Source organism: Myotis nattereri (assembly GCF_964212035.1).
Source record: "Myotis nattereri genome assembly, chromosome: 2".
NCBI lineage: Eukaryota > Metazoa > Chordata > Mammalia > Chiroptera > Vespertilionidae > Myotis > Myotis nattereri.
The window spans coordinates 99,387,067-99,399,776 of record NC_138076.1 but is presented as its reverse complement, the minus strand read 5'-3'; the positions used below and the strand labels follow the sequence as shown (position 1 = coordinate 99,399,776).

Below are 12,710 nucleotides of genomic sequence, written 5' to 3'. Positions count from 1 at the left end.
AACCAACCAACCAACCAAACAAACAAACAAACCCTTTCTATACAGTTACTAACTGTTGCTCATTTAACTGCCCCTCTCCCCCAATACATAATGAGGATAGAAGGCTCTATTGAAGGCATCCTAGAACACTTAGCTCTAGCTCAGGGAATCATTATAAGCTTCTCATTCACTTCACTTTCTTAAAATCCAAGTGCTGGATCTTCTTGGATCCCAAACCAATATGTTTCACTTCTTTCTTTGATTTTCCATGGTTCCCTGTTTGGATTTGGCAACTATGACATAAAAGGACTAGGTAATCGCTAATTTCTTGTTTCTTTCTTCCTAAGTCTGAGACCACAGATATACTACAGCTATGTGTGACCATTTAACTGAAGACTGTGAACAGGAAAGTTCACATACCCTGATTTCCTTCTTCACAAAACAAGATTTTGTTGTTGTTTTGGATGGTCATAGAAATATCTCTTGTAACAAATTCAGAGAATACTTTGGAACAGAAAAAAGTAAAAAGAAACCTATAATTCTATTAACTCAAAGATAGTTTTAGATACCAGTTTATGTTATTCCAGATTACTATGAAGATGACACAAATATAATGATATACATGCAATGAAAATAATTCTGTATAAGGTAATTGGTTACTTGTGTCCTATAAATCAATATATTATTTTTACTGTCATTGCCTAGATGATTTGACCCAGTGGATAGAGTGTTGGCCCATGGACTGAATGATCACCGGTTCAATTTTGGTCAAGAGCCCTTACCTCAATTACAGGCTCAGCCCAAGTCAGGGCACATGGGGGAGGCAACCAATCAATGTGTCTTTCTCACATAGATGGTGCTCTCTCTTGGTCTCTCCCCCTCCCTTTCACTCTCTCTAAAAATCAAGGGAAATATATTCTCTAGTGAGGATTAACAACAACAAAGAACATTTTTTACTGTCATTAAATATAATTGATAATAAGAAAGTAGCATAATAATCTAGTCACCACTGTTGGCGATTTGTTATTTACAAAAATTTTGACCCAAAACTTTGTGCCTTTATTTATATTTTTGGGCATATCCACGATTATTTCCTTAGGACAAATTCCCGTAACTGAAATGATTTAGTAAAAGCTATTAGATTTAATTTTTTTTAGACTTATCAGTTTAAAACCTCTAGAAATATGTACATTCAAACTTCCACCATCAGAGTATAAATGCATTTTATAAGCAGTTTCAACTATTATTAATTTTATAATCATGAAAGCAGTCAATGTGATATGCAAAAAATAGAATTTTAATTTACAAGAAATGCTAACAAATGCTCACAAGTCTTTTGACCATTTACATTATTTCTAAGAACTGCCTGATGCCATCCTCTGACCATTTTTTAAATCTCTGTAATCACTTTTTTCTTACTGAGTATAAGAACTCTCATAATATAAAGGACATTTCTTCACAAATAATTGACAAATATTTTCCACATTTTGAATTTCAAGGGGTGTTGTTGTCTTCTAGGCAATGAGGTGACTTAAGAAATATATATGAAACTAATTTTAAAAAATTGTGAAATTGAGGTGACTTTCTCCACCCCCTAAAATATACAATTTATTTTTTTAAATATCTATGAAGTTTAAAAAAGAAATTATGAATAAAAGAGTAAAATGCTAATATATTTTGACTAAACATTTCAGTTTTGGAAATTATTAATTTCCCATTAAATTAAAAAGACAATTAGCACTCCCACACTATATGTCACCTCTCATTTTTGTGATCTACATTGCTATTTTAACATCATCAAGGTTTAAAATACTTAGATTATGTTCATGTTAACGTTGATATATATTAGTTGTTAGATCTTGGCCTATTTTAAATTCAGTTCCTTGACTTTGTCTTCATCATTTCTGATTTCATTTACTTTTTATTTTAAATTCTTTATGGTTTAAAGTATTACATATAGTGTTACATATGTCTCCCTTTTCCCCCACTGAGCTCTCCTCAGCCAACCCTACCCCCAAGCCTCCTAGTGTCCGTGTCCATTGGATATGCTTCTATGCATTCATACAAGTCCTTTGGTTGATGTCTTAACCGCCCCCACCCCCTCGCCCCCGCCTTCCCTCTGAAGTTTGATGGTCTGTTAGATGCTTCTGTGTCTCTGGATCTGTTTTTGTTCATCAGTTTATGTTGTTCATTATATTCCACAAATGAGTGAGATCATGTGATATTTATCCTTCTCTGACTGGCTTGTTTTGCTTAGCATAAAGTTCTCCATGGCCATGCATGCTTTTGTGAATCGTAAGTTTTTGTTTGTTCGTTTTGTTTTTGTTTTTTTGGTATTTTTGTTTGTTTTCACAGCACATAGTATTCCATTGTGTAGATGTACCACAGTTTTTTAATCCACTCAACTGCTGGGTTGATTTCTGGGTTCTGCTCTGTTCTATTGGTCTATATGTCTGTTCTTGTGCCGTTACCAGGCAGTTTTGAGAACATTGGCTTTGTAATATAGCTTGATATCTGGTATTGTGATCCCTCCAACTTTGTTCTTCTTTCTCAAGATTGCTGTGACTATTCAGGGTCTTTTTTTATTCCATATGAATTTTTGAAGAGTTTGTTCTAGGTCTTTGAAATATGCTGTTGGTATTTTAATGAGGATTGGATTAAATCTATAGATTGTTTTGGGTAGTATGGACATTTTAGTGATGTTGATTCTACCAATCCATGAACATGAAATATTCTTCCATTTTTTAATATCTTCTCCTATGTCCTTTTTTACTTTTCTTTATTGATTAAGGTATTACATATGTGTCCTTAACCCCCCGTTGTCCCCCCCACCCCACTCATTTGTTCAGAAACATTTCCTTAATCCAAGACGATGACACTATTATCCTACATTTTCTAAAAGTTTTAAATGTTGCTTTTAAAATGTTATTACCTTTATTGAGATGTAAGATACATAACATAAATTCACACATTTTATATATTTACTAGAGTCCCAGTGCACGGATTCATGCATTGGTGGGTTCCTCGGCCTGGCCTGCACCCTCTCGAAATCTGGGACCCCTTGGGTGATGTTGGACTGCCATTTTCAGCCTGTTCCCCGCAGGCCAGGCTGAGGAACTCCACTGGTGAATGAATCCGTGCACTGGACCTCTACTATGCATATAAGAACTTTGGTTAATCTCTTCCTGCCCTCCCCCTGCCCCCCTTCAACGTGATTCATCAGTCTGTTCCATATTTCTATGCCTGTGCACTGAGCGTCTCCCCCTGGTGGTTAGTCCACGTCACAGTTACTGGCTGAACAGTCGAATGGTCGGACACTTAGCATATTAGCCTTTTATATATATAGACTAGAGGCCCAGTGCACAAAAATTTGTGCACTCGAGGGGGAGGGGCGGTTCCTCAGCCCAGCCTGTGCCCTCTCGCAGTCTGGGAACCCTCAGGGAATGACCACCTGTTGGCTTAGGCCTGCTGCCCAGGGGATTGGGCCTAAAATGGCAATCAGACATCCCTCTGGCAGCCCGGCAGCCCTTGGGGGATGTCCACTTGCCAGCGGGCAGCAGCAGGCCTAAACTGCAGTTGGACATCCTTAGTGCTGCTGAGGAGGCAGGAGAGGCTCCCACCACCACCACTGTACTGGCAGCCATCAGCCTGGCTTTTGGCTGAGCAGAGCTCCTCCCATGTGAGAGCACCCTGACCACCAGAGAGCAGCTCCTGCATTGAGCGTCTGCCCCCTGGTGGTCAGTGTGTGTCATAGTGACCAGTCATTCCCAGTCGTTCTGCTGTTAGGGTCAGTTTGCATATTACCATTTTATTATATAGGATAGAGTCCTGGTGCACGGGTGGGGGCCGGCTGGTTTACCCTGAAGGGTGTCCCAAATCAGGGTGGGGGTCCTGCTTGGGTGCCTGGCCAGCCTGGATGAGGGGATGATGGCCGTTTGCAGCTGGTCACACCCCGTTTAGGGTGGGGGTCCCCACTGGTGTGCATGGCCAGTCTGGGTGAGGGGCTGAGGGCCGTTTTCAGGCTGGTGGGCAACTAAAGCTCCCAGCCTCTCCTTTGTTTCTATTTATTTATTTATTTATTTATTTATTTATTTATTTTATTCTGGGATTTATTTACCTTCTATAGTTGTCACTGGAGCTGAGAGCTGGCTCCAGCTCTGAGGCTGGCTCCAGCTCTGAGGCCCGGCTCTAGCTCTGAGGCTGCGGCTAATTGAAACATTGTTGCCATCACTGCTGCTCTAAGCTCTGAGGCTGAAGCTGGCTGAAAGCAGGTTTGTGGAGCTTGTTTAGCTTCTATAATTGCAACATTGTTTTTAGACTGCAGCTCAGAGGCTGGCAGTGGCAGGCGGGGAATGTTGGCTTCCTCCATCACTGGAGCAATCAAGCCTCCTGTTCGCTTCAGCTGCCTGGCTGCCGGCCGCCATGTTGGTTGTCAGTTAATTTGCATATCTCGCTGATTAGCCAATGGGAAGGGTAGCGAAGTTACGGTTAATTACCATGCTTGTCTATTATTAGATAGGATAATTCAGTATTTTCTTTCAATCCTTAGAGTATTTTAAAATTTGCACAAGCATCACTATCCCATTTAAAACAGCTTAATCACCCTACAAAGATCCCTTGTGCCCATTTGAAGTTAATCCCAACTCCCATTGCTAGCCCCACATAACCACTAATCTGAATTCTGGATATTTCATATATAAGTAATCATATAATATACAGTCTTTCCCATCGGGCTTTTATCATTTGGCATAATGTATTTAGGATTCATTAAAGTTATAGCATACGTCACTAGTTTTATTTTAATTGTGCAATATTATTCCATTTTGTGAGTATATGGTATTTTGTTTATCCATTCTCCAACTGATGCATTTTGAATTCTTTCCAGTTTTGGCCTATTATCGATAATGATCCTAAGAATATTCATGCATAAGTCTACTATGAACTTAGTGTGTCATTTCTCTTGGGTAGATACATAATCATGGAAATGCCAAGATGTATGATATGTGTTAGATATTTAAAGTCATACGAAATTCCTTTCGAACATGGTTAGAGCATTTTACATTCCCATGCATGAGGATTCAATAAATTGTTATATTTGTGGTTTTGCTCTCTTCAAATCAAACTAATATTCCATTTTTATTTTATTCTATTTTAATCCAAGGGTCCTTTAAAAGTGTGTTACTTACTATCCAAATATCTAGCAATTTCTGAAATCTCTTTCTATTGCTGATTTCTAAATTAATTCTGCTATGGTCAAAGAACATATTTTGTTTTATCTCAATTATTTTAGGCTTACTCAAACTTGTTTGATGTTTTACTGCCCAAACCCTAATATACCAGTACTCTGGAAAATGCAACATATGCACTTGAAAAAAATTCTGCTGTCTTTAGGTGGATTGTCCTATAAATGTCAATGAAGTGTTCAATACAACCTTGAACCCAGGTAGTAAAAATAGGCTTTCATTAATATTAATATAAGGAATGCTTTTAAGATTACATTCCTAAATAGGACTATGGTACACTTGGGGTAGTTATATGTTATCAGGTTAAAAAATGACTATTTGCAACTTCCTAAAAATTTTTATGACAAACAAGAACTGCATTTTATTAAATAGTTTATACCACTATAATTATATAGCTATTCTTTAATGTGTTAATAAGTAGATATTAGAAGTTATCTTGATGTTAAACTACCCTTACATTCAGCATGAAACTGAGAAACTGGGGCAGAGGGGAGGTAGGGCAAACCATTTTTCTCCTTTTAATCTAAATATTGATGGCTATAAATTTCATCCAATGCCCCTTAGACCAACTGTCAGAAGTGTAAACACAAAATTTTCAGTATCTTTTGATTCTAAGTATTTTATAATTTGCACGATAATTTATTAGTTATTTAAAATATATGTATTTCCATTATCATAGTTTGATTTTTTAATTTTATTTTTTATTAATTAAATTAAATGAGGTGACATTGCTAATAAGATGATATAGATTTCAAGTGAACATTTCCATGATACATGATCGGTATATTGCATTGTGTGCCCACCGCCAACAGACAAATCATTTCTTGTCACCATATATTTGGCTGCCTTTACCCTTTACTACCTATCCCCTGCACCCCCCACTTCCCTCAGGTAACCAACATACTGTTGTTTGTGCTTATGAGTTTCAATTTTTATCACTGATTTGTTTAATTACACTGTGAGTAAGAAGTCATGTGGATGATAATTTATTTAAATTTATGGAGACAGGGATAAGTGGCTGCTCTCATATCAGGAGCAGCTGCTCAGAGGGCGGGTCCACAGCTGCTTGGCTGACTGGAATGAGCAACACTCCCACAGTGGGCTGATCCCCACAGGCCACGCCCCCACCAGTGCATAGATGCTGTGCACTGGGCCTCTAGTCCTGATATATAAAAAGCCAGGTGCTGTCATGACCTAAATGACTGGATGGATGACCGAACAGCAGGCTAGGTAGTTGAGGGAGCGGGAGCTGTGGGCCCTGGTCACCTGTGGCATGGCAGTGGGAGGGAGCAGTGGGCCTGGTGGCTTAATTTCAATACTTTTTACAGTTTTGTTTGTGTTGGAGAAAATGTATATGCTAATCAACCCACTGGATTTTTTTTTTCAAATTTATATTATTTATTTTCTTATTGCTCTTTTAAAAGAAGGCACCTGTTAAACCATTGTGACTTATCTTCCAAATTTAGCCAATTTTGTCACCTATGTTGTTAAGGGCATGTGCATTTGAAATTGTTTTATCTTCCTGGTGACTGTACCTTTATCATTAAACTAGAGGCCCAGTGCATAAAATTCATGCACCTGGGAGGGGGGGTCCCTCAGCCTGGATTGCAAGAGGGCACAGGGCAGGCCAAGCGACCCCACCAGTGCACGATCGGGGATGGGGAGGGACGCAGGAGGTTTGCCAATGGGGAGAGACTGCGAGAGGGCTCCAGGGAGTGTCCAGCCCATCTCTCTCAGTACCAATTGGCCAGACCCCAGCAGGAAGCTAACCTACCAGTCAGAGCGTCTGCCCCTGGTGGTCAGTGCACTTCATAGCAACTAGTCAACCAGTCGACTGCCTGCCCCCTGGTGGTCAGTGCATGTCATAGTGAACAGTTAAGTGGCCTTAGCATATCAACCTTTCATCAGTTGAAGGGATGATCATAGGACTGGACACTTAGCATATTAGGCTTTTATTATATATTATGGTACCACTCTTTAGCCTCATTAACTTATTTGTCTTAAAGTTTATTTTGGTTTATTTAAATATTGGTCTACCAGTTTTTATTACTTAGTATTTAAAATAATACTTTTATTGGGTTAAAAAAAAATAAGCAAACTCACAGACACAAACTCAGACACATTTGATGATTGCCATATGAGAGGGGAGTTGGGAGAATGGTTGAAAAAGGTGAAGGAATAATGATGTACAAATTGCCAGTTACAAAAACAATACTGGAGCATAAAATATAGCAAAGAAAATAGAGTCAATAATATTCCAATGACTACGCATGGTGTCAGATGAGTACTAGACTTAATGAGGTGATCGCTTTATAAATTATACTAGAGGCGTGGTGCACAAAATTCATGCACTGGAGGGGTGTCCCTCAGCCCAGCCTGCATCCTCTCCAATCTAGGACCCTTCAGAGAATGTCCGATTGCCAGTTTAGACCCGATCTCGTGGGACCTAAACTGGCAGTCAGACATCCCTCTCAGAATCCGGGACTGATGATTCCTAACCACTTGCCTGCCTACCTACCTAATTGCTCCTAACCACTTCTGCCTGCCAGCCTGATTGCCCCCTAACCACTCCCCTGCCGTTCCAATTGACGCCTAACTGCTCCCCTGCCGGCCTAATTGCTCCCACCTGCCCTCCCCTGCTAGCCTGGCTGCCTCCAACTGCCCCCTCCAGGGAGGGTCCGGGGTGCAGGTGAATGGGATTCCTAGCTGGCAGACTGCTGACAGCAAGCTGTCCAAAAGCTGATTCTATGAGGAATGGGGCTCCCTCCACCCTCCTGTCAGGGTCTGGTTTGAAGGCTGGCCACACCCCTGATCACTCGAGATCCAGAGTTCCATTGTGCCCCAGCAGATTAGGGCTTACAGCTCCCTCCTGCCGACACGCCCCAGGCCCACTGCTCCCTCCCGCTAGCAGCTGTGGACCCGCCCTCTGAGCAGCTGCTCCTGATATGGGAGCAGCCACTCATCCCTGTCAGACAAGCGGTGCTCCCACTGTGGGAGTGCACTGTGTTGAGCATCTGCCTCCTGGTGGACAGCGCACATCACAGAAACTGGTCAACCAGCTGTTCCACTGTAAAGGTCACTGGGCTTTTATATCCTATATAATAAAGTGGTAATATGCAAATTAACCCTCACACCCTCACAAGATGGCTGCCTACGACCAGGCCGACAGGGGCGTTAGTGAGGGTCGACCAAATGACTGAACAAGTAGGCTGCGTGAGGCGAACAGGCTGGCAGGGGGGTTACTGAGGGACAACCAAGCGACTGAACAAGCAGGCTGCGTAGGGCGACCAGGCTGGCAGGGGGCTGAGGGATGACCAAACAACTGAACAGCAGGCTGCATGGGTTGACCAGGCCAGTGGGGGAGCTGTGAGGGGTGACCAGGCTGGCAGGGGGGGCAGTTGTGGGCAACCAGGCCAGCAGGGAGGGCAGTTGGGGGCAACCAGGCTGGCAGGGGGGTCATTAGGGGTGACTATGCTGGCAGAGGGGGGCAGTTCGGGGCGAGCAGGCTGGCAAGGAGGGCAGTTGGAGGTGATTAGGCCAACAGGGGGGGCAGTGAGGGGTGACTAGGCCAGCAGGGGGGCAGTCGGGGGCGACCAGGCCATCAGGGGGATCAGTTAAAGGCAACCAGGACAGCAGAGGGGGCAAGTTGGTGGCAACCAGGCCAGCAGGGGGGGCAGTGAGGGGTGACCAGGCCAGTGTGTGTGTGGGGGGCGGGGGAGCAGTTAGGAGTGACCAGGCCGGCAGGGAGGTGGCAGTTGGGGGAGACCTGGCCGGCAGTGGGGGGCAGTTAGGGGTGATCAGGCCAGCACCCAGAGGCATGAGGGGCAATCAGGCTGGAACAGGGGCGGGGGTGGCAGTTAGGGGCAACCAGGCAGGCAGGCAGGTGAGTGATTAGGAGCCAGTGGTCTAGGATTCTGAGAGGGATCCCAGATTGGAGAGGGTGCAGGCTGGGCTGAGGGGACCCCCCACATGCACGATTTTGTGCACCGGGCCTCTAGTATATAGATAAATGTCTATGCTGTACACCTAAATCTAATACAATATTATTTATCAACTGCAATTTTTTAAAAAATAAAAAATTTAAATGGTGACAATCAAAAGGTGCAGAGGGGTTTCACACCCAACTAATACCCTTTCTTATTTCCCCCACTCCCCAAATAGATAAACATTTTTCTTTCTTTTTTTTTTATTTGCCTATCAGCTTCCCCCTCCACACACCCTTTAAAATTTATTTTATTTTTTAGGGTAGTCTAGGGGTTTGGCAAAATTGAGCAGAGAGTACAAAGAGAGTTCCCATATATACCCTAAACTCACACATTCCATGTGCTCATGCTTCCACTCACTATCAACATCCCCCACCAGCATGGTACATATGTTACAGTGTCCTATCAACTTTTTTTTCACCCTCTTTCCAGGTGTAAAGTATCATGCTTTGATATATATGCATATTATTAAATGATGACCACAGTAAGTTTAATGAACATCCATCACCTTGCATAGTAAGAAATTCCTTTTCTAGTGATAAAAACTTTAAAAATCCACTCTTTAGCAACATCCAAATATACAATACAGTATTCTTTTTCTTTTTTTATATTTTTACTGTTTTCATAGAGAGGAAGGGAGAGGGAGAGAGAGATAGAAACATCAATGATGAGATATAATCATCTAACTCTTGCATGCTCCCTTCTGGGAATCCAGCGCATAATCCAGCCATGTGCCTTGAATGGTATTGGAACAGTGGCCTCAACCACTAAACCACACTGGCCAGGCTACAATACACTATTCTTAACTGTAGTCACCATGCTGAACATTATATCCCCAGAACTTATTTACCTTATAACTAACAGCTTGTATCTTTTGACTGCATTCACACATTTCTACCACACCCCACTTACTGTCATCTGGAAATCACTTTTTACATTCTCTGTTTCTATGAATTTGGTTTCTTTGCTTTCCACATATTAGTGAAATCATACAGTGTTTGTTTTTCTCTGTCTGCCTTATTTCACTTAGCACAGTACCCCAAGATCCATCATAAATAGCAGGATTTCCTTTAGTCTTTAGGCCTGAATATTCCACTTTTATATGCAGATATCTGTACCTTCAAGCTCATTGCAGCATTATTTACAAATAGCCAAGAAATATAAACAACCTAAGTGGCCAACAATGAATGAATGTATAAAAAAATGTAGACAACTAAGTTGTTCACTCCATTATTTATTAAGTAAAGTATCCTTTTCCCCACTGTATATTCTTGGCTCCTTTGTCATGAAATTGACCAAATATGCATGGGTTTATTTCTGGATTTGTTCTGTTCCACTGATCTGTGTCTGTTTGTATTTATGCAATACCACACTGTTTCATTACTATAGCTTTGTAATATATAGGAAGTGGTGAAAGGTTTACAGTTGTTCACATGGTAAATAATACAATAATTCATAAATAATACAAGAATAAACTCTGTTTCACGTAGTCACAACTCTAAACCTATTTTTATCACACCCTATAGTTTAAAATCATGAAAAATGAAGGCTGTCTTATTCTTTCTCAAGACAGCTTTGGCTATTTGGAGTCTTTTGTGATTGCATACAAATTTTAGGACTGCTTGTTCTATTTAAAATGCCATTGCAAGTTTGAAAGGAATTACATTCAATCTGTGGATCATTTTAGGTAGTATGAACATGTTAATAACAGTTCCTCTATCTATGAAAATAGAGTATCTTTCCATTTATTTGCATCTTCTTCAAATTTTTTAGCCAATTTTTATAGCTTTCATTTACTCCCTTGGTTAAATTTATTCCTCAGCATTTTGCTCTATGAAACCATTCATTCTTTCTCCATATCTCTCAGCTTCATTTCCTAGTTTTCAACTCTTGTTTCCTCTTTTGGTGCTATATTCTAGGTCATGACTTCATTTCTAACTTCAAGTTCACCAATTATTTCTTAAGTGTTATGAATCTATTTAATATGTCCAAGGAGTTGTTAATTTTAATCACTAACCTTTCACTCCAAAAGCTACATTTGATAATTTTTTAAGCTTCATAGTTTCTTTTAAATATTACCTTGATTCTTAAGAATAATTTCTCCTATTATGATTAATCTTCATTTTTTGGCATATGAGGATTTCCTTTTTGTGTGGTCAGCTATACTTCTAAAATAAGGCATGGCTTATTTTATCCAGCATTTCTAAGTTTTTAGTAGTACAAAGTGTTTCAGGATATCATGTTTTGCCCATTATTTTTCTCCAATAATTCATATTCGTCACACACTCAATCACCTGTTTTCTACAATTTTATCTTTTCTCTCACTTTGTATTTTTGATAAACACTTTTAGATCTTCCACCACACTATTTGAGTGAATTGCAGTTAGGCTAAAGAAGCAGAATATGACCTTGGTGCCCTACTTGAACCTCAAATCCTGTTTTGTTTTGTTTTTAAAATATGTATTTTTATTTTTTTATTGATTTCAGAGAGAAAAGGAGGAGAGAAAGAGAAACATCAATGATCAGAGAGAATCATTGATCAGCTGCCTCCTGCACACCCGCTACTGGGGATCAAGCCCACAACCCAGGCATGTGGGCCTGTCTGGAATCAAACCTGGGACCCTTCAATCCGCAGGGCAACACTCTATCCATTGAGCCAAATTAGCTAGGGCTCAAATCCTGTTTTTAAAAATAAAATTCAAAGGTACCACCATAGCCTTCACCACTAGTTATATTTCATTGAGTGCATAGTTTGATGATTCTTTCTTTTGTTCTGTCTCTGGATGCTAGGCCCCTTTAGTGAGTTATTTCAATTTTACACAATTCAAGTCGGATCTCACTGTTGTAAATGTTACATGATGGGATCCTTGTAAACACAGTGACCGGCAGTATAAAACTTAGCCTGCTATAAACCCTGGAGCCAACATGCTAGCACTCCAATATCACTTGACGGTTAGGGAAGATTCATCCCATCATTTCAGGTACATCACAGCTTCTTTCTGGTGTCACTTACACAAAAGCCAACAATAACATTCCTGGGGAAGGGAACGAAGTAGAGGAGACAAATTGGGGGCCAGAGATCTCTGAGGGTAAAACACCTCTCAAGATTTTCTGTTTTAGTCTTTACCTTAGCCCTCTACCATACTTCTTCAGCTGCTTGTGATTCCCATGGGAGAGAAAATTCCTCACCAGTTGTCTTGTTTTCTTTGATACTACCCCAATTGAACACCAAAACTCTTTCGTACTGAGGAGCACACAGGAACCAACATTTGCCTTAAGAGAGCCAAACAGCTTGGAGTTGAGAGTAGGTGGGAAGAAAGCTTCATCACAACTGTCATACTCCCAGAATCTAAATCATTACTTTTTTATTAATAGATAACTGGCTGTGCCAAAATACTGAACTAATTTCAACTAGTCCAAAAATAAACAAACAAACAAGCCATTAAGGTAAACAAGTGTCTACATAGGCCTTAAACTAACAAATATAGACAGCAAGTTGATTCAT

General features: G+C 40.7%; 1 protein-coding gene across 1 annotated transcript in view; it reads right to left on the bottom strand.

The window, feature by feature from the left end:
• Window positions 1-12,710, bottom strand: part of NBEA (neurobeachin) — a gene marked incomplete at its 5' end in the record, with an annotated part of 948,936 nt that overhangs the window by 729,074 nt on the left and 207,152 nt on the right. The gene's annotated exons all lie outside the window — the stretch shown is intronic.